We start from the raw sequence: 21193 nt of genomic DNA, 5'->3' as shown, positions 1-21193 counted from the left end.
GAGGCAGGCGGATCTCTGGGAGTTCGAGGCCAGCCTGGTCTACAAGAGCTAGTTCCAGGACAGGCTCCAAAGCCACAGAGAAACCCTGTCTCGAAAAACCAAAAAAAAAGAAAAGAAAAGAAAAGAAAAGAAAAACTAAGATCATTGGTCAAAGACATGGGGACAAGAAGGGAACCAAAGCTCATGTCAGAACCAAATTAATTCAAATTGACACAGAAAAAAGGCAACGGAAAAAAAAATGCCTCTATGGTGAAAAACTCCGAGACTACCGGTGACTGTTTTGTTATTTCTTTTTTTTTTTTTTTTTTTTGGTTTTTCGAGACAGGGTTTCTCTGTGGTTTTGGAGCCTGTCCTGGAACTAGCTCTTGTAGACCAGGCTGATCTCAAACTCACAGAGATCCGCCTGCCTCTGCCTCCCAAGTGCTGGGATTAAAGGCGTGCGCCACCACCGCCCGGCCCTGTTTTGTTATTTCAAAGAGTCTGTGTACAGCGGGTTTCCTCGTTGGCTCTTTGAAAGGATCCCAGGGAATGACTTTTAACTTTTATTTTTCATTTGACTATCCCGTTGTTCTTTTGAGTAGGGTCTTACTGTGTACCTCTGGCTGAACTCACTATGTAGGCCAGGCTGGTCATAGCTTCTCGAAGTGCACCAGACACAGCAAAGACTTGGAAGGCAATGAAAGTGTCTTGCGAACAGAAGCACAAAAAGAAAAATGAAAGTAGCGAAGGATCGAACTTTTTACCTTCATCTCATCACACACCCTCACTAGCCAACTGAACCACAGAAGAAAACAAGAGTATCTTCTCTCATTGCAGCAAGAGGAAGTCTCTAGCTCGATGCTAGCCGCAGCCACAGCCTTCTGTGTCACTAGAAACAGATCCATCCGCGCCCCGCTCGCTTCCGGCAGAGCAGCGGGTAGTCGACTTACCAAGAAGGTATCCCGGGAGAAGCAGACGCCCGGATCAGTGCTAGGCGGAACTGAACTAAGGCTTGGACAATTGTGCGAGCGCCGGTGACGTCTGTGTCGTTCGGTGTGTGGCTCGCCGTGATCGTATAGTGGTTAGTACTCTGCGTTGTGGCCGCAGCAACCTCGGTTCGAATCCGAGTCACGGCACTATCGTCCTTCTGCCCGGCGATCTTTTGCTCCAGCTCTGAGCTCGTCCCTGCCAATCCTCTCCTCTGTTCAGCAGAACACAAACACCAGGAACTGCTCTCTCTCAAGCCCTGGGATGGGCGACGACACTCCCCCCTCTCCACTTCCTCCACTCCTTTACCAGCAGGTGGCAACCTTACGCTAGGGCCAGCAGGCACTCACAGCCTCACAGATGTTCCTAGCTTCACCTCCAAGATCTGATATTCAGGCAGATTTCCAAATTCAGCTCCGTTTTTTGTATTTATATTTTCTTAGGTGCTATTTAGCATACATTTGTATATCAACGTATCACCATCTCCTTGAAGTACTTTATCAGTAAAATTTAAGGTTTGGTCTGTGACACATCAAATTCAGCTGGGTGATATTAGGACTCAAACCCAGGACCTTGTACATGCTAGGCAAGCCCTGTACTACCTTAAACCCACAGCCTCAAATTCATGTTTATGTACAGTGTTCTACAGAAATACAGTTGATGACGTTTTGTTCTCCACCGTGGACACTGTGTTAAGTTGTTCTGACGCCATGTATTAACGCTATTTTCTTTCCCTCTCTGAACTACTTCAGCTGAAACCTAATTGATTAAATAACTACGAATTGATTTCAAATCTCATTATTGGTGCTTTATGTATTTGTGCCTCCTGTTGCTACTACCCGTTGTCTAGTCTGACGTGGCTTTCACTAACTCTAAAGTCAAGTAGTTTGTCCGTTTCCTCCAACGACACACCACTGGGCATAGCAACCACACTCCCGAGCAGGCCTGTGTTCAGGAATAGTTGTCCAGCAAAAAATGAATTTCTCATTTGTTTTGTGGACTTTTTGTTTTGTTTTGGCATCTTTTGTCTTATTGTGGTTTTGTTTATCTGTTTTTATTTTCAGTGTTTTGTTTTGAAGAATGTGAGAGGGAAAGGGCGTGAACGTGAGTGCTTGGGAGGATTCGGGAGGAGTCATGGGAGGGAAAAACAATAAAAATATATTGTATGCAAAAAATTGTGCCATTATGTCTGCCTATATTTCATCTTCTTTTTTTTTTTTTTTTTTTTTTTTTTTTTTGGTTTTTCGAGACAGGGTTTCTCTGTGGTTTTTTGGAGCCTGTCCTGGAACTAGCTCTTGTAGACCAGGCTGGCCTCGAACTCCCAGAGATCCGCCTGCCTCTGCCTCCCGAGTGCTGGGATTAAAGGCGTGCGCCACCACCGCCCAGCCTTCATCTTCTTATATAGTTCAAAATATTCTGGGATCTTACCCTTCACAGTCATTGTGAGTACATGCCTTCCAATACGGGCTGGTTGTCCCCTGTGGCCAAAAACTCCAGTAGGCCAGGCAGGGACTGGAGAATTAATATTTTCAGGTGTGTGACTTTTGTTTATACTGCATTTGGTTAACTTTGTGAAGCTGTGGTTCTTTGCCTGTCTAAAACACCTGATGGTCTAATAAAGAGATGAATGTAAGGGTGATCTGGCTGTGACATCTGTCACCCCCTTGATCGCCAGGGTTGATTTGGCTGATCTGGATGGCTAGGCAGGTTGTCCCCTTCCTCCCTCACCGCTCCATGTCCCTCCAGAAGCTGCACCCAGTCAAAGAGGACGACCTTCCCTGAATAGAGGAGGACCGGTCTTCAATCAAGGGTACATGAGTAGCTGCGCTCCCCTGCTAGAACCTCCAAACAAGCTCTCTAGAGATGAACGGCCAATAGCGAGGCAGAAGCAAGGATCGACAGGGCTGGCAGGCAGAGGGAATAAATAGGAGAAATCTGGAAGAAAAGGAGCAACGAGAGAACAAGGGAAAGAGGACATCAGGCCAGCTATACAGCCAGCCATCCAGCCACGGAGTAAGAGTGTAAGTAAGATACACAGAAGTAAGAAAAGGAAATAGCACAGAGGCAAAAGGTAGTCAGAATAATTTAAGAAAAAAGTCAAGCTAACGCCGGCATTCATAACTCAGAATAAGCCTGTGTATGTGTGATTTATTTAGGAGCTGGGTGGCGGGTCCCCCAAGAGTAGAACATCCACAACATGGAACACACTTACAGACCAATATATGATGCTGTATTGGTGAATCCTAAGTTGGAATGGAGAGCCGAAGATGTTGGAGATGCCGGGGTTGTAGGCCTACCTCCAGCAAGGACAGGCACAAAGCTCTGGATCAACCCAGCAGCCTGTAGCAGCTCAGATTCCCACCCTGCTGTCATATAAATCTGCTTGCTTTTCTGCCTTTTTGCTCCTCTCTCTGTCCCCCCTCCCCAGTAGGCCTTGGTAGGGTGATCCCCAATAGATCTGCTTTTCTACCCACAGAGTAGTCCAATTGGGTAGTTTCTCTGTCCAGTCAATTACACTCATTTGCACCCTTTTGGAATGGGGATATTTATGGTTTGCCATTGTATATTGAAAGTGTGTAACTTGAGATTTTGATTTCATGGTGAAGAATCCAAGAATAAGAATATAGAAATATAGGTCCCACAAGTAAAAATGTAGAAATACAGAAGTATAAAGTTGTAAGCCCAGAAGAACGGCAGCGGGCTGTTAGCAGCTTTTTCAGCAGCTTAAGGATTAATTGTTAACAGTGGGGGTACTTTGCTTTACAACCCATAGCTCTGCAAGGCTGAAGCAGCCCTCTGCAAACCGAGGGTCAGCTTTTAGATAAATAACCCTGGCCACTCATGACCAACAATTGATGTGAGCTGAGTTAGCCTTAAAAGGATGTGGTGTATGTGACTTTTTGGTTATACACTGTCCCTGCTCTGTAAAACTGGCAGCATCGGGGGAGGGCAGGGAGAACAACGACTAAAGACAAACGCTCCTGTAACTAAAATCCCTGCTGATGGAACTAGTAAAAAAGGGCAATTTGTATCTGAGTTTTACCTCAAAATTGTAAAAATTTCTTGTTGCTTCTTGTTATGAAAAGGGGAGTCCGGAAACACCCCATGACCACAGCCATCTCTGGCTGTGGCCTCAGCTAGCTGGTAAGCTTTTGTGCCCCATGGAGATTTTTTTTTTAATTTTATTTTTTTCCTGGAATAAAGTCTGTCCCCATCTTTGCACTACCCCTATGGGCCCAACAATAGTTAAGAATTGTCTTGAGTCTCAAAAGTGACTGAGCTGCTGTACGGTGCTGGAACTGTTGAGACTACGGGACTCTTGAAGGTGAATTGCACTTTGCTCTATGAAATGACTCTGATGGAGGAGGAGCAGAATGTTCCGGCGTGAATGTAAAATATCCGCTCCAGGCTCTCGGGATGGAGCACATGTTCCCCTGTTAAGGGGCTATCCAGAGAGCTTGTCTTTCTCCGCCCACCAAGATGTGGATACGCACAGTGCAAGGGCTGAGCTACTGTAGCTGCCCTGCCTTCTCCCCTGCAATGCTCTGAAACAAACAAGAGTAAACCTCTCTTCCCTTAGGGTGCTTTGCCGAGTCCTTGTCACTTCAGTGAGGAAAGTGAGTGGTGCAAGCAGAGATACAGGGAGGAGACATAAGCTAGACTCTGCAAGCTGAAATTAGGGCCTGAGTCTGGACACCTGATTTTGGAAGACACTGATGGGCACATGCAGACAGGACAGTCACTGGAAGCAGCAGATAAATGAAGGACATTTTACAGTTTTCATTTACATGCGATTCTCTTTTTTTTTCTATTTTTGTAAATATGGTGACCCCAATATGTGCCAAACATTTGGTTTTGTTTGTTTGTTTTTATGTTTTCCAAGGCAGGGTTTCTCTGTGTGATCCCTGTTATCCTGGAACTTATTCTGTAGACCAGGCTGGCCTCAACTCATTGATCCACCTGCCTCTGTCTCCTGAGAGCTGGGATTACAACATGGGTCACCATACTTGTCAAGTTAAATACATTTTTGCAATAAACTGTTGTGTCCTCAATTTTAGATAAAAGAGCTCTTAGAAGCAGTAGAGCTGCAAAGTAAAAATCTTCATCATGGCACCGGGCCTAGGCACTCCCCACTGGAAGAAGGGGGGAGTGGCAGCAATATTGGGATACACACACAATTGATGGGGGAATACAGAGATGCAGGGGTCAACCATAGGTCAGCCAATCAGGACGGACAGAATATCCACAACATCACAAAAGCAGAACTGCCTGTTTACAGAAGAGTTTAGCGAACATCAGCCAACTGGAGTAGGCTGCATGTTTATAAGCTTAAGATTAGGACAAACTTGGTATCATTCCTTAATCATCATTGTGACAGGTTTTACAACCTCATGCATTTTAACCACCTCTAAGGACTTTACAAGTCCATGTTTCTGTTGTGGGATATCTGTACACTGTGTGAAGGTGTATTGCTGTGGTCGATGTAAGAAAGAGCTGAATGGCCAGTCGGGCAGTGGTGAAGCGTGTTTTAATCCTTGCACTCGAAAGGCTAAGGCAGGCGGATCTCTGTGAGTTCGAGGTCAGCCTGGTCTACAGAGCAAGCGCCAGAGACAGGCTCCAAAGCTACACAGAGAAACCTTGTCGGAAGACAAACAAACAAAACAATCAAACAAACAAAAGAAAGAAAGAGCTGAATGGCCAATAGCTAGGCAGGAGAGGATAGGAGGATTTCCCAGGAGAGAGAGGAAGAGGAATCTAGGCAACTGGATTTCACCAAAGACTCTTAAAAAGTTGGACATATGGTACAGATCAGAGGTAACCAAGCCACGTGGAAGAGTGCAGACTAAAAGAAACAGGTTAAGCTGGGCGGTGGTGGTACTCGCCTTGAATCCCAGCACTCCAGAGGCAGAGGCAGGTGGATCTCTGTGAGTTCGAGACCAGCCTGGTCTACAGAGCTAGTTCCAGGACAGGCTCCAAAGCCACAGAGAAACCCTGTCTTGAAAAACCAAAAAAAAAAAAAAAAAAAAAAAAAAAAAAAGAGCTAGTGGGACAAGTCTAAGCTAATAGCCAGGCTTTTCATAATTGTTAATAAGTCTTCATGTAGTTACTTGTGGGATGCTGAACCTGATGAGAAAGTATAACTACATGTTTTCCCTAAAGCAAATGTTTTCACATGTGTTTTTTTGTTTTGTTTTGTTTTGTTTTGTTTTTTTGGTCTGCTGGTACGCACCAAAACCAGCGACAAGACTGTGAGGCCATAGCGGCGGGCAACCATCGGCTATTTGGAAATTGGAGATAATTCAAGATGATTTGTCTCTGATCCTGCAACACTCCATCCAGCTCTCCGCTAGCAAGAAAGTTCACCAAGCCAACAGGGCAAAGGAGAGGAGTGTGATGTCACCCCTGGATGCCGGTTGGAGGCGGGGTATATGCAGATGAGGGGCGCGCAGGGACTGTCGCGTCCGCAAACTCTGCAGAAACGCGAGGGATTTCCAGTGCGGCGTGGAAGTCACCGCGGGTTCACGAGTAGCAGCGGGGCCCAGGAATGGGGTGCGCGTCCGGGGAAGTCCTGAAGTATGCACGGCAAAATGACCGTGTGTTCAGAGCGCAGGGCCGGTGGGGCTGAGTCTGGGCTGCAGGACAGCAAAGCATACTTACCTGGCAGGGGAGATACCATAATCATGTAGGTGGTTTTTCCAGGGCGAGGCTCACCCATTGCACTTGGGGTGTGTTGACCCCTGCGATTTCCCCAAACGCGGGAAACTCGACTGCATAATTTTTGTTAGTGGGGGACTGCGTTCGCGCTCTCCCCTGGTATGATTGTAAGAAATCATAAGAAACCAGACCCTGACTCGGGAACAGCACATCCCTTCTCAAAGCGTGTTTAAATTACCCCTAATTGATACCGTTGTTAGGAAGCAATTCTCCTTTTTTTTTTTTTTTTTGTCCCTCCTCAGGTGTTTCTACTGTTACACACACACACACCCTCATCCTAGTGGAATATCGTCTTCCCAACACGCTCCAGTCTCTTAATAGTCACGGATCAAGTTCGTCCACCTCTCTCCGGTCCGGACTTTCTGAGCACGGGCACCACACTCGACGCCTTTCCCACGCGGGCCCCGATGAGGCTCCAGCACACACCTGGGGTGACCAGCCCCTCTCGCGTCCGTGCTCGAGGTCTACAAAGGACCGGACCCTAAAGCGCACTTGGGCTCCTTCCCCGACCCCCGGGTGGCGACGGGGTCACAACGTTCGCGCGAGGTTGGGGAGCGGGGCATCCAGGTGCCCATCCTGTTGGCTTTGAGTCTCCCTGCTCCAGATGCTCGGCTGCAGGCGGGCTTCCCAGGTGTGGCCGCCGCGGTGACGCCTGACTCACCAAGGAGACAGGGCATTCGTTTGTGCACCGTCTCTGTGGCGCAATCGGTTAGCGCGTTCGGCTGTTAACCGAAAGGTTGGTGGTTCAAGCCTACCCAGGGACGATGGCCCTTGGGCTTTTAACAATCCAAATACACAGGTTAGTCGCTTGTGTGCGAGCATACTGATTGTCAGTTTGAAAGTGAACGCTACTGCTGCTTTCTCAATAAGCCTCCGAAAATCCCTCACTTAAGTGCCAGCCACACGTTTTTTACGGCCTGGCCCTCTGGCAGGGAAAACAACAAAGCTAATTTTTATTTGGGGCGGGAAGGGTGAGACCTGTGGACAACCCCTACCTGCTGTCTTTAGTTTACTTGGGGACGGGTAGAGTGGGAATCCTTTCTTAATAAAGGAAAACTATGGAAAACAAGTCACCAAAGCACAGGAAACGGACCAGATTTTAATAAAACAGGTAAAGTACACCCCTGGCTAAAGATTTGCAGACGACAAGGGCGATCTCAACTTAATTCCTAATCACAAACCCTAGAACCGATTTCTTTCGAAAACCATGTGGTGTGGAAACACCAAAATAAACCACAGAAACGGGCAGGCCCGGCCATGTTTGGTAAGGAATCCGGGAACTGGCGGTGGCGGGTTTGGCCTCTGTAGGCGGGCAGCGTCTAGGAAGGCTCTGGACCTCTGGTTTGCTCCCTAGCTCTTCGGAAGGACCCCAGGACAGTTCGCCCCCTACCCGGGTACCCCAGTCGCCGCGGAGAGGAGGGCGATGGAGGGCTATCAGGTGCTGGAGGGAAATACTGCACCTGCAAGAGTGGCATCGACCCGCCGACTTCACAGTTAGCGACTGCCCTCCCTCACCACCCAACCCTGTGGGCTATGTGATTTCTATATTATGTGTACGGGTGTTTTGCCTGGGTGTGTAGTGTACTGATTATATGCCAAGTGCCTGCAGAGGCCAGAAGAGGGCTATGGATTTCTTGGAACTGGAGTCGTGGCCTTTTGTGGGACAGCGTGTAGATGCTGGAGAATAAAGCTGGGTCCCTGCAGACAGCAACTGCTCCTAACAGCTGAGCCACGTCACTAGCTCCCAATACAGTAGTTTTAAATTTTCTTTCAACAAAATTGCATTTTTAAATGTACCAAATATTAATAGCATGGATAGCAATGAGAGGTTAGTCCTGTCAAATATCAAGACTTGTATGTTTGTGGGCTTAACTAAATACAATTCCCCTTTCTCCCCTCCCTTACTATATAACTGTCCATAATCTTAACACTAACCAATAAAATCCTAATAAACTGTTCCAACGCTATAGAATCATATCCACGAGCTTTTTAATGTGTCTGAAATTTCCATCACTTAGCGTTATGGCAAATGCCTAGCCACCCCAAGCGTAGGCACTTCCGGGATCCACGGCCACGCACGCATCATCAAACATTCTGGCAACTTACATAGCCACCCAGGACCCTCTAGCCCTGTTTGATGATCATCTGCTCCTGTCAAAGCTACAGCAACAAACGCTATGATCCTATGCGCATGCGCCGGCAATGTCTAACCACTGGACACGCCCACTCCACGTTTTCTTCTCAGCATCAGCTCTCCCCAGGCCTGCGCACGTGTCTTTCTCTTTCTCTCTCTAATAAACTCTTTAAGTGGGCTCACTTGTATGTCTTGTGATCCGTTCTTGCTACCGGTAATTTTACCTTTGTGGTGTGTATGTTCATCATTGGATGAGTATTTCAGCTGAATAATTTTAACCTTCTTTGCACCTGAAGCTACAGATAAATTCTTGTTCCAAAAACATTGAAGAAGAGAACGTGCATGTATGACGTCATGATAAACGATATGATCATCTGTAATGTTGTGTTATGTCTGCACGTGGGCTAAAAAAGTTTTAAGGGGGTCAGGCAGGGTGGCACCAAGCTCTTATTGCCATCACTATGTAGACAGACCCTGTCTGGGGCGGGGGTGGGGGCTTGAGGGGGAATGCAGAGAGGCAGAGAAGGACAGAAAGGGAGAGATTTTAAAGAGACAGAGAGAGGGCTTATAGGCAAGGGCAAGGACACTCGCCATCAGGCCTGACCATCCAAGAGCTTGATCCGCGGAGCAGGCATGGCAGAAAGAGATCCGACTGCCACAAACTGTCCGCTGGCCTCCACATGCGAGTCATGGCTCTCACACACCTGCCCCTCCCCCACATACACAACACAGAAAAGAGTACTTATTTATTTTGTGTATGTGTGTTTGTGCCTGGTTGTATGTGTGTGCACGACAGACATGCAGGAGGCCGAGAGAGGGCAGAGTGGATCCCCTGGACCAGGAGCACAGACTCGGGTCACCCCAAATACCATGTCCAGACTTAGTGTCAGTTTCATGGTGTTTCTGTAGAAGAGAACAGAGAAATCCATACATCAAGAGCCTTGTAAAATGCAGTGGTGGAGATATGAGGTGGGCAGGTTCCAGCGAAGCTGGAGACCTCTGCTGTAGGGCCGGCCCTCTTGCTGCCTGACTTCTCTGACTTCGTGTTGATGGAAGATAGGGGTCTGTCGCTACACAGGAAAACCAGCGACAAGGCCACGGCGGTGAGCAGCCATCGACTATTTGGGAATTGGAGATAATTCAAGATGATTTGTCTCTGATCCTGCAACACTCCATCCAGCTCTCCGCAAGCAAAAAAATTTACTAAGCAAACGGGAAAAGAGGATGGGTGTGATGTCACCCCTGGGTGCCGGTTGGAGGCGTGTTCTATGCAGATGAGGGGCGCGCAGGGGCTGTCCTGTCCGCAAACTCTGCGGGAACACGCTGGATTTCCAGCGCGGCGTGGAAGGTTGCACTGACCAGCGGAGAGCATCGAGTAGAAGAAACGGGGTGCGCGTCCAATAAGGTCCTGGAGTATGCGCGGCGAAGTGACCGTGTGTTGAGAGTGCAGGGCCGGTGGGGCTGAGTCTGGGCTGCAGAACAGCAAAGCATACTTACCTGGCAGGGGAGATACCATGATCACGTAGGTGGTTTTCCCAGGGCGAGGCTCACCCATTGCACTTGGGGTGTGTTGACCCCTGCGATTTCCCCAAATGCGGGAAACTCGACTGCGTAATTTTTGTTAGTGGGGGACTGCGTTCGCGCTCTCCCCTGATACCTCTTGTCATAAAAACAGACAACTGTTTTTTTTTTCTTACAGCTTTGATTTTCCTTTTGGTCTCTTTTTATTCTCTTTTATGTTTCTAAATATGTGGTCGAAACTGCCAAGTTAAATTAAGCCTTAGAAGTGAAATCTTTAGGAAGTAGGTCTCTATACTCATGAGAACATTTCTTCAATTCTGAACTGTTTGTCTTAAAGTCCAGGAGCAATTGTACTTGAGACTCCAGACTCTCCTTAATTCTTTTCTGCTCTTAACCTGCACCAGACCCGGGCTCGGGACCAGCACACCCTTAACTGAAAGACAGAAATCGTTGCTAGGAAGTCATTCTTCTGATTCATACAAAACACCTAACATAAATTGCTTTCAAACTGCATCAGCTCAGTTCAAACGCACTGTTCTCTCGGGCGTGTCCTAGGGCTCCACCTGGCTTCTCCACCGGTCTCCACGGTGCGTATCCCCCAATCCCACCCCCAGGCCACCCTCGCCCCCTTCGGTCCCTCTCCACTCCGGGTCAAGTTCGTCCATCTCCCTCCCGTCCGGACTCCCTGGGCACTGGCACTGCACTCGCCGCCTTTCCCACGCCGTCCACGCGGAGGCTTCAGCACACACCCGGGGTGACCAGCTGTCGGGCGTCCGTGCTCGAGGTTTGCAAAGGACCGAACCCTGAGGCTCACTTGGGCTCCTTCACGGAGTCCTGATGGGCGCCCAGAACGCGACTCTGCCAGCATGGAGTCCTAGGCGGCCCCGATCCCCGGGTAGCTGCGAGGTCCCAGCGTCCCGGAGGCGCCGGGTTCATAACGTTCGCGCGAGCTTGGGAAGCGGCCATGGGGCCGGCAGGGAGCCCGGCAGGTTGGCTTCGAGGTCTCCTGTTCCGGATGCTCGGCCGCGACACGGTGGATATCCCAGGTGTGCCCGCCACTGTGACGCCTGACTCGCCAAGGAGAGGCGGCTTTGTCATGTCAAAGTCTCTGTGGAGCAATGCGTTAGTGCATTATGCTGTTAACCGGGAGGTTGGTCGTTGAAGCCCACTCAGGGACTACGATCTTTAGGCGTTTAACAAACAGCTTTCTAAATTTACAGTCCCTTGTGTGCTAACTTGGCAATGGAAACACTCCTACTTCTCTGAAATACCGGAAGCCCACTAAATAAGAAAAAAAAAAGCCCTATGGACTTAAGATACTTAAGGCCTTACCTTTCTGTCACACGCTATTTATAGCCTGTACTGAGACAGGGTAAACAATAAAGCCAATTTTTATTTTGGAGGGGAGAGGGGGAAGACGACACCTGTGGACAACCCCCACCTGCTGTCTTTGGTTTATTTTGGGATTGGTAGAGTGGGAATCTTTCTTAATAAAAGAAAATTATGAAAAACAAGTCACTAAAGCACAGAAAACAGACCAGATTTTAATAAAACGGGTAAACTTTACACCACCGGCTAACGATACGCATATGACAAGGGCGACGACAACGTAATTCGTAATCACGAACCCTAGAACCAATTTATTCCTAAAGCCAAGCCATGTTTAGTAAGGAGTCCAGGGACTGGCAGTGATGGTTTTTGGCCTCTGTAGGCGGGCGGAGTCTACGGAAGGCTCTAGACTGCTGGTTTGCTCCCCAGCTCTTAGGAAGGACCACAGAGCAGTGCGTGCCTTCCCCAGGTGCCCCAGCCACCGCGGAGAGGAGGGCGATGGAGGGCTCTCAGGTGCTGGAGGGAAATACTGCACCTGCAAGAGTGGCATCGACCCACCGACTTCACAGTTAGCGACTGCCCTCACCACCCAACCGAGGCACCGACGCGTGCGTGCTCTCTGTGCCGCTCCCAACCTCAATGGCTTTGGAAAAAATCACTTCTGCAGGACAGGTCGGCTGAAGGAAGCCTCGGAAACCGGTCTGCGCCGGGCTGAGCTTGACTGAGGCTCAAGTGAACACCTACCATAGTCAGGCGCGTGGCTGGCCGTGATCGTATAGTGGTTAGTACTCTGCGTTGTGGCCGCAGCAACCTCGGTTCGAATCCGAGTCACGGCAGTTGTTGTCCTTCCTGTCTGGAATGCTGCTTTTTTTGCTCCATGCACCCCATGCCTAGCTAATGTCTTGACACAGACTCCAGTCTCCCTAGTTCAAGTCCCGCGGACATGGAGGAACTCAAAATAGTATTATTACAGTTTGCTCTCTCTCTCAGGCAGACTCACAAAATTGCCTTCACTGTCAATCACCCTAAGACCGAGGGCATGTTAGGATAAGGTCTTTAATTTTAATTGGGCAGGTAGATTTGGTGAGCAAAAGGGGGCTTAGGATGACGGGAGTTTAATAATTGATTGCTAGACCTTGGTGGGTGGTCAGCTTCAGAAGGAGGAAAGGACCACATAAGGGAATAGACCTTTTGGGGTTTTCGCCAACACTGGGAATGGAAACCAAGACCTCACACACACTGGACTAACACTCTACCTCTGAGCTATAGCCCCAGGACTGACCCTGCACTAGCGAGGCTGAGGCAAGGGGTGTAGAAGTTCAGACCAGCAGGGCTACTCATCAAGACCATGTCTCACATGAAGACATAATAAAGAACACACAAATTCAGAGGAAGGCAGAGATGGAGACTGGTGGGATGTGACCTTAGACTCAGGCATCCACGTCCCAGATCCTGGAAGAGGCAGGAAGGAGCCTCCACTTGGACTCTCTGAAAAAAGCAGTCTCTAGGATTTGGGACTTTGGGTCACTAGAACCAGAAAATTCCATCCCTGCTGCTTTAAGTCATGTGTATTGTAGCCACTTATGACAACCCAACACCCACTTTCAGGTGCCCAGGAAGGTAGACATTTATTAATTAGAGCTTCACCATCTGAAATAACACAGATCACTTGACAGACTCATCCGTCCTAAGTTGCAAGTACCATGTTTTGGTGGAGAACATCCCGAGATCTGGAGAACAAGCAATTCAGGCTGACCACGGACTAGCTTCCCTTACAAGGACTGTCAGGATACGTAGAATGGTGGTGATGGCTATAAAACACCTGTAAGGTGCAACAACTCTGAGTCTCTCCCCTTGCCTGCCCTTCCCATGCTCACTCAAAGCTAGCAGCGCCACCTATGGAAGAGCATGGGAATTGGAATAGGTGGCTCCAGACCAAGGAACTTGACTTTTGTTTGCTGGTTGACACAGCATAGCAGGGATCTACAGCATGTTTTGCGCCATAATTGTGTGATTGTATGTATGTGTGTGAGTGAGTGTGTGTGTGCTTGTGTCTCCATGGCTAACGACTCCTCTAGATGGTGCACACTGACCTCTGGGTGGCACTATTTCCTCCTCAGTGTATTGATTCAAGGTTGGTGCCATCATACTCTTTCTATGACTGTTTGCTTTCAATATCTGAAGCTCACCTGGGCTCAGTGGTTCCAGGTAGACCTGCCAAGAGCTACTCACATCTTCACTAACAACCTCATATCTTGAGTTGTGAGGGCCAGCCATGATAATCTAAGTCTGTGCAGAAAGGACGATCTTTACTTCTTCCAACCATTATCACCTGGGACTCTGGCCATCGATAAATTTAAATGGAGTCTGGAGTCTCAATAGTTTACCCTGAGACAATGCCTGGCAGGCCGAGATTACCCAACCCCCACCCAAGAGCAGATCATTCAAAGGAAATTCCTGGCATTCCAAGCACTGTAGATAGAAACACCTGCCAGCACTTCACCAGGACACCCCTAGACAAATGTCAGCCAATCGGGAGTCCTGAACCTCAGAGACCCCCTCACCCCCAGCCTTAACTACTATAAAAACCCAATTCTAATTGAGCTCGGGGCTCTCAAATATTCCAATATGTTGGACATGCAGAGAGACCGAGTTTGCAAACTTGATTAAAATAAAGGCTTTTTGCTTTTACATACGGGACTCAGTCTCCTTTGTTGGCTTTTGGGGGGACCCTCGGATTTGGGCATAACAGAGTGAGCTCTAGTGACATTCTGAGTGAAATTTTCATCACTTCCTATGCGTCTTCTCTATGTTTGAACCCTCCAATCTCTAAAAGTCTGAGGATCTGCACCAGTGCTTGTTCACTTCAGAGATCTCATCTGTTCTCCTCCCTTTATCCTGACCTCATTTCTAAGCATCCTTTGTTTCTCACGTTACTTGAGTGTGGATCTTAAGGAGGGAAAAGCCATCCCTGGGCAGTGGTTGGGTAGTAAGCTTTCAACTTCTCACATAAACGTGAGAAGCAGAGGGCTAGATTTCTGGCTTTAGGAAGACAATGTGACTAACGGCTTCCCCTGTGGCCCCAGAGAGGCTCTTGGAAATGGCACCTTAGTTTCAGGTCACTTTTGGGTGAAGTAGTTAGCAGGGGTTAATAGCTGTATCATATGACATCAGCAGTCCCCCACCTGGACATTCTACTGTATCCTGGAGAGCCTGGAATTCTGTGATGTCACCTGTGTTGTGGCAACGCCAACTGCCCTTGAGGCATTCGTTCAGTGCCTGTGTGGTTCACCCACAGCCATGCTGACACGACTGAACAGGCTGCTTGGGAGACAGGATGGAGAGCGCAGGGAGAGCAGAGAGAGGCACAGGGAAGATGGGCTTCAGTCTCTGAGTCACACATCAAGAAATAAACGGCTCTGGGGAAAGCGCAGTGAGTCCTGGGCAGGGGATAGAGATTCCTGAAGAGAGACCCCTACTCTTTGGGGTCTTCAGTGGGTTCCATGCATTCCCTCTTCCTCAGGCCTCTTTTAGGGACTTAACATGGTTTCTCATGGCCCTGTACCATCTAACTGTACAAATTCACTGATGTTTGTCTACCTACAGGGAATACTGGAAAGGCACGGACCTCAGCCTCCCTCACTGAGCAGGAGCAGCAGATGAACAAGGTTGATGAACTGACCCTTCAGCTTCAGATGATGACCAATGAAAGGAATGAACTTCGTGCAGTCCTGGCCACTTATACCAACAGTGATGTGAACAACAGGTAGTCATTATATCCAGTTCTCTGGTGACTGTCTTGACCCTCCTGTGTCAACCCCAGCATTCCTCATGTTACTTGAGGCTGCACCTCCAAGGTGTCCTCCTGCCCAAAGTGCTTTTCCTGAGTGCATCTGAGAGGCAGAACTGAAGCCTGGGTAGGAGTGAGATGGGGGTGCAGGCTGTTCTGCTTCCTCCTAATGAAAAGCAGAACCTGTGGTTTGAGTCACATTCTATGGATGGGGCAGCAGTGTGTGAGCTCACAACACAAAATTCAAAGAAGCCCTGACAGTTGTTGGCTTGTGAGAGATGCTGGGCGCTGAGTTCAAGGGAGTCTTTGTATTTGACTGGGGGATTTCTTGCTGGTTGCTCTGGGAGCAGGGCCTGGGCCAACTTGGTTTATCTCAATGTGTGACCTGAAGGCCTGGATCTCATCCCTGCACCTCTCTGACCTTCTTCCTTGTACTCTGAAATAATGCGACCTACCTACATGTCTCTGGCATCCTACTTGTGTATGGGTTTATGTGTGTGAAGGGCTAATAGGCCCAAACATTGCCAATATGGCAGTGGCAGATTTTACCCTTTTCACTTCCCTCTCCCTTGATAAAACATAAAATTGACTTCCTAAAATTAGTCCCCAAGATTCATACCCTTATTTTGCCACTGACTCATTCCTGAAGTCAAACACCAAGGTCCAGCAGTTAAAATTCATTATTTGGCTATTCTGGCTTAGCTGTCCAATCAGGTCTCACCAACTCATCCTAGCACAGACTTCTCCTTATCTCCTTAAAACCCACTGCTGAAAAAAACACCCATTGCTTGCTCTCAGATCTTGCCTGATTCAGAGGCAGCCCTCCAATTCCATGTTTGCTCTTCTGAGTCAATAAATCTCCTTTGTGCTGTGGTGTCTGAGTAGGTTCTGTACTGTATCTGAGGGGTTCCCTTACAGTGTGTGTGTGTCATCCATATCCTGTGAGTCAGAGATTGGTAGCAGGGCTGAGGATTTGTCTGTCTCAGCGTCTCAGGTGATATAGTGCTGAGGCCCTGGAGTCCCACTTTGAGCATCCCTGCCCTCATTCTTTGTGCTCGCCTTGGTGACTGAATGGAATTCCCTGGGGAGTTTATAAAGTCATTGTGCTGTACAGTCTCCTCCATGGAAATCCTGATTATGAGTTCTTGGCATCATTGTTAAAACGGGAACATAAAGTAAACATTTCTTTTCTGAAGACAGGAGACACGACATCAGAGTTTTAAGTTAGGCCCAGACCCATAGCACAAACTTCTGGGACATCTTAAAAAGAGCTAGTCTGAGCCAGGCGGTGGTGGCACGGTGGCGCACGCCTTTAATCCCAGCACTTGGGAGGCAGAGGCAGGCGGATCTCTGTGAGTTCGAGACCAGCCTGGTCTACAAGAGCTAGTTCCAGGACAGGCTCCAAAGCCACAGAGAAACCCTGTCTCGAAAAACCAAAAAAAAAAAAAAAAAAAAAAGAGCTAGTCTGTTCCTCCAGGCCTACGAGGAAGCTCATGTAGCCCTGTCTGTCTCCCTCCTGATGCTCTGCCTTTCTGGCCCTGGGGCAGCTTAGCAAGTCTAATAACATCAACAGGTCCTAGCACCTGGGATTCAGGACATGACAGCCAGTGGACTAGGATAATTCAAACACAGCCTTAATTTACATATTAATGGGGTTCTGATGACCGTGTTCATGGGGTTCTTTGTTCCTGGTCCCATGCTCTACCACAGGCTGAATTCTGAGCTTGAGGAGCTGAAAATGGATCATCAGAAGGAGACGTCAGAGCTGGAGAAATTCCCCAAGGAAATTAGCGAGGCCTCTTCCAGGTGCAAGGAGCTGACTGAGACCAACTCCTACAGGTGAGTGTCTGATTGGATGGGACCCGCACTGGGGAAGGAGAGCTGCTGCACTTGTTTCTCTTTGAACCAAAGTGGGGGCTGTGCTTCTAGCTTGTTTACCCTGTACTTGTCCTCCCAGACTGATTTCTCCCAAGTGCAAGGAGTCTGAGAGCCCCTCCCAACATTGTCCTGTGAGCTTCCAGAGCTTCATGATAGAAAACATGGTTTGCACCATGGATGGACTCTGGGACTCTAACAGGGTCTTACAGAGCCTGTTGCTATGGGACACAGATGTGGAATGATTTCCTCTTGGGTCCTCTGTCCTCCCTCAGACCATGTTTGTTCTATACCTGATGATGGTCTCCTAATACCACGATCAGTGTAGGACCGGTGTGTGTTGGGGTGCAGAATCCTGCTTTCAGAGGTACATCATCTTTGTGACACTGGCCTGGCTAACGTGGGCTGCAGTCTGGGGCTGTCTGAGGACATGGGACCTTGCAGGGATGGTGGTATTAGTAGGTAGGAGTAGCAGATGGAGGTGGACTGGAGGTCATCATTGTTTGTGATGGTTAAGCACCCTCCACAGTCGGCTTCTGAGGGAAAGGACAGAGATGAAGGAAACAGTGGCCATGTTGAGAGAGGACAACAGAAAGCTGCAGCAGGAGCAGATCTTCCTGCAAGAGTCCTGTGAGGAGACAAAGAGGCTCTGTGAGGAGGCCCTTGAGAAGATCTGTGACCTCTTGACAAAGCAGCAGCAGGTAAGCTGAGGCAGCAGGAGCAAGCTGCCCACCTATCTAACCGCACACACACATGTACACCGTCATGTAACCATCCACTCAGTTACCCAGCTGACCACCTCCATTCCATCTAAGAGTTCATTTCTGGGATCCTTCACAAGCCTTTCTGGGGAGTTCACCTCTTGGAAGTAACAACCTGACTAGAAAACAAACCATCCTGCTCTGGTAGAAGCTACAGTCCATTGAGGGAGATTAGTAAATCACATATCACACACCTACATGTCAGTAACGGTAGGAAGGGTTATATGTTGGGAGCCACAAAGGGAGACTCACAGAGCTTTGAGTGAGTGAGTGAGTGTGTGAATGCGGACAAGGGCCTGGGGATCATTTGCTTGCTAGAACAGAATGTTTTTGTTCTGCTTAAGCCAGCAAGCCAGAGCTCTTTGGATCTCCTGTCTCCTTACAGGTAGAGATTCCTATCTTTGTCTGTCTCATCTTATTGCTAACTGGTTTGTTTTGTAAGGAAGACAAAGGACTATTTTGGAATTAATGTGTTTTGTAATAGAAAATCCAAACCCCAGAGCTATTTTGAAAATAAAAAGTAGATCTTTCCTTTCACCGAACTAAGGTAACCTCCCAGGAAATGTCTGGTTTGTCTCATTGGCTTCACAATACAGAACCTGCAGTCCATGTCTTTGCTGACATTGTGATGCTCACTCTATCATGCGCATGGTTATGTCTTATTACAGATCCCCCTCATAGTTGTACAGAGTGCTGCATTTCAGAAAAGCACTGTGGTGACCTCCACTAGGCTCCTACTGACTGATCTGAGGCTATTTTCATATTATATGACCTGTGTTATGGTCCAAAGTTGTTGGGTCATGACCATTGGTCAGTCTCATTCTCTAGTGCTATCAAGGTCTTCTCTGGGGGAGCCTGGGTAAGGTTCCTTAGGAAACTGGAATGGGTCATCTTAGAGCTATTGGGAGGCTTCATGTACAGCCTCTTCCTTTGGGACTTGGTCATTTGTGGTCAAGCTCAGGTGTGCAGAGGTTTTCACACCTGTATGATCAGTAAGTCTTTTTTTTTTTTTATTTTCGAGACAGAGTTTCTCCGTAGCTTTTTGGTTCCTGTCCTGGAACTAGCTCTTGTAGATCAGTGAGTCTTGATATGAAGGACTTTCCTGGAAGGGGAAAGAAGTTCAGACTAGGGCAGAAGCCTGACTGAGTCTAAGAGGACTGAGAGACAGCACTGAGGACCGCTGCCTCCCCTGCAGCAGGAAAGTGCTGCAACACTCTGGTCTTCTCCTCTGCGTTTCTGGGTTCAGGAAGTGTGTGTGCATGTGTTGTGTTTTTTATGTATCTTTGTGGGTTTCAGAATATGTGTTTGAAACTGGGCAGTGGTGGCGCACGCCTTTAATCCCAGCACTTGGGAGGCAGAAGCAGGCAGATCTCTGTGAGTTTGAGACCAGCCTGGTCTACAAGAGCTAGTTCCAGGACAGGCTCCAAAACCACAGAGAAACCCTGTCTCGAAAAAGCAAAAAAAAAAAAAAAAGAATTCGTTTTTGAGCCTCTATATGTGTGTCCACTCATGGAATGATGGACATCTTTAAGCATGACAGAGACCAGTGTTAATAATAGAAAGTACTGTTCCTGCTCTGGTTAGCATCAGCTTGCATCAGTCACAGAGCACATGGAGCTCCCATCTTTTGGCATGTCCACACAGCTACCTAGAACAAAGGACCACAAAACTGATACAAGCTAAAAGTTTTTCAGATGTTTGTAGAGACATAAATATTCATCTGCAAAGAAATCCTTTGCAGAAAACCAAGTAAATGCAGGACATGGAGGTGAGAAAGAGGCTGCTGAGGCAAATCAAGGTGCCTGAGAGCAGGAAAGCCCAGTTGAGGATGTGTGTCCTTCTGTGCTCTGGGTGAAAGGTGACTGCCCACTAACGACTTCTGTATCCTGTTTTGTTCTCCTCATCATTGCCTGCTGACATTTTCCTTTCACCTTTGTCTAATCTTGGCTCAGTTAACCTTGCCCTTCTATCTTGGCCTGGATTTTATCATTTAAGAGATGCTGAACTACAGAGGTGTCTCCCCCAGCAGAAGTCCCATAGCCATGCTGAGCTGTGAGAACAGGCTGTCTACTGCAGCCCACATAGGCTCATCATCGTCTAAAGCACTCACTGCATGTTGTGTCTGCAGCACTGAAAAGCTGCTTTCATTCCAAGCTTCTTTACACTGAGATAAAGTTGGCCTGATGGGGGCTGGGAGAAATGAGGACCCTCAGATATTGCTAGGATGGAAAATTGTGTGAGAAGCCCTGTGAGAAGCTGTGTATAATTTTTCAGAAACTTGAATTGCAGTCTCTAAATGATGCAGTAATCCCAAAATGAGAATTAAGGGTCACAGAGAATCTAGGGGACACCCGGATTATAGAAGTATTCCTCAGAGCAACCCAAACCAGAAAATATTCAAATGCCCTTCATTGATGAGTAAAAATTCACTGAAGTCAAGCCCTTCATGGAATATTGTTAAGCATGAAGTAATACACCTACCCATTTGGCCATGAGTCAGTCAGCCTTCTGTTACTCAGAGAAATTCCTGACATAATCATCTTACTGGGCAGAAAGGTTTATTATGACTCCTGGTTGTAGAGATTTTCTGGTTTTCTGAGCTCATTGCTCGAACTCATCAGGCCGGATATGAGGTAACTTATGGTTTAGAGAGTTCCTGTTGGAGGAAGCTGCCCTCCTTGGAGCCACAGAGAAGCACTGAGTGAGAGGAAGGGGCTGGTCCACCATCAGGCAGTGGTCCTGGACCATGGAACTAAGCCTTTAGTACAGACTGGAAAACTTGTATGCAAGCTTAGATAACTGATCAAGGAACCCTGGGATCCACCATTTGTGGCCTGGGTGCACAAGGCAAGCACTACATTGACTGCTCTGCCCACTGTGTTCTTCTCCCAGGGACCAGGCGGGCATGTGGTGCATAGACACAGGCAGGCAAAACCCCCACACATATAAAGTAGAAATAGAATGAAAACTCATCAAAACAGAGCAAAAGTACACAATCCTCATCACATCACCACATCCCTGTGCCTGGGTTGGAATTCGGGGTAAGGAGGTGTGGGCTAATGAAAGTTAACTCTCTTCTTTATAGGATCCCGGGTGATCTCT

General features: G+C 48.1%; 5 non-coding genes across 5 annotated transcripts; all 5 read left to right on the top strand.

Annotated features, from left to right (window-relative positions):
• The first annotated feature begins 1043 nt into the window (after positions 1-1043).
• On the top strand, positions 1044-1115 carry Trnah-gug (transfer RNA histidin (anticodon GUG)). The gene has a single exon. It is a non-coding gene; the product is annotated as a tRNA-His (tRNA).
• Positions 1116-6616: 5501 nt separating this feature from the next.
• LOC130890276 (U1 spliceosomal RNA) lies at positions 6617-6780 on the top strand. The gene has a single exon (XR_009058718.1). It is a non-coding gene; the product is annotated as a U1 spliceosomal RNA (small nuclear RNA).
• A 591-nt stretch (positions 6781-7371) lies between these two features.
• Positions 7372-7445, top strand: Trnan-guu (transfer RNA asparagine (anticodon GUU)). The gene has a single exon. It is a non-coding gene; the product is annotated as a tRNA-Asn (tRNA).
• Positions 7446-10304: 2859 nt separating this feature from the next.
• On the top strand, positions 10305-10468 carry LOC130890273 (U1 spliceosomal RNA). Its single transcript, XR_009058716.1, has one exon. It is a non-coding gene; the product is annotated as a U1 spliceosomal RNA (small nuclear RNA).
• Positions 10469-12429: 1961 nt separating this feature from the next.
• Trnah-gug (transfer RNA histidin (anticodon GUG)) lies at positions 12430-12501 on the top strand. The gene has a single exon. It is a non-coding gene; the product is annotated as a tRNA-His (tRNA).
• Positions 12502-21193: the final 8692 nt, after the last annotated feature.

This window comes from Chionomys nivalis, chromosome 18 (assembly GCF_950005125.1).
Source record: "Chionomys nivalis chromosome 18, mChiNiv1.1, whole genome shotgun sequence".
NCBI lineage: Eukaryota > Metazoa > Chordata > Mammalia > Rodentia > Cricetidae > Chionomys > Chionomys nivalis.
Note: the sequence above shows the minus strand (reverse complement) of the source record. Positions and strands in the feature narration are given on the sequence as shown.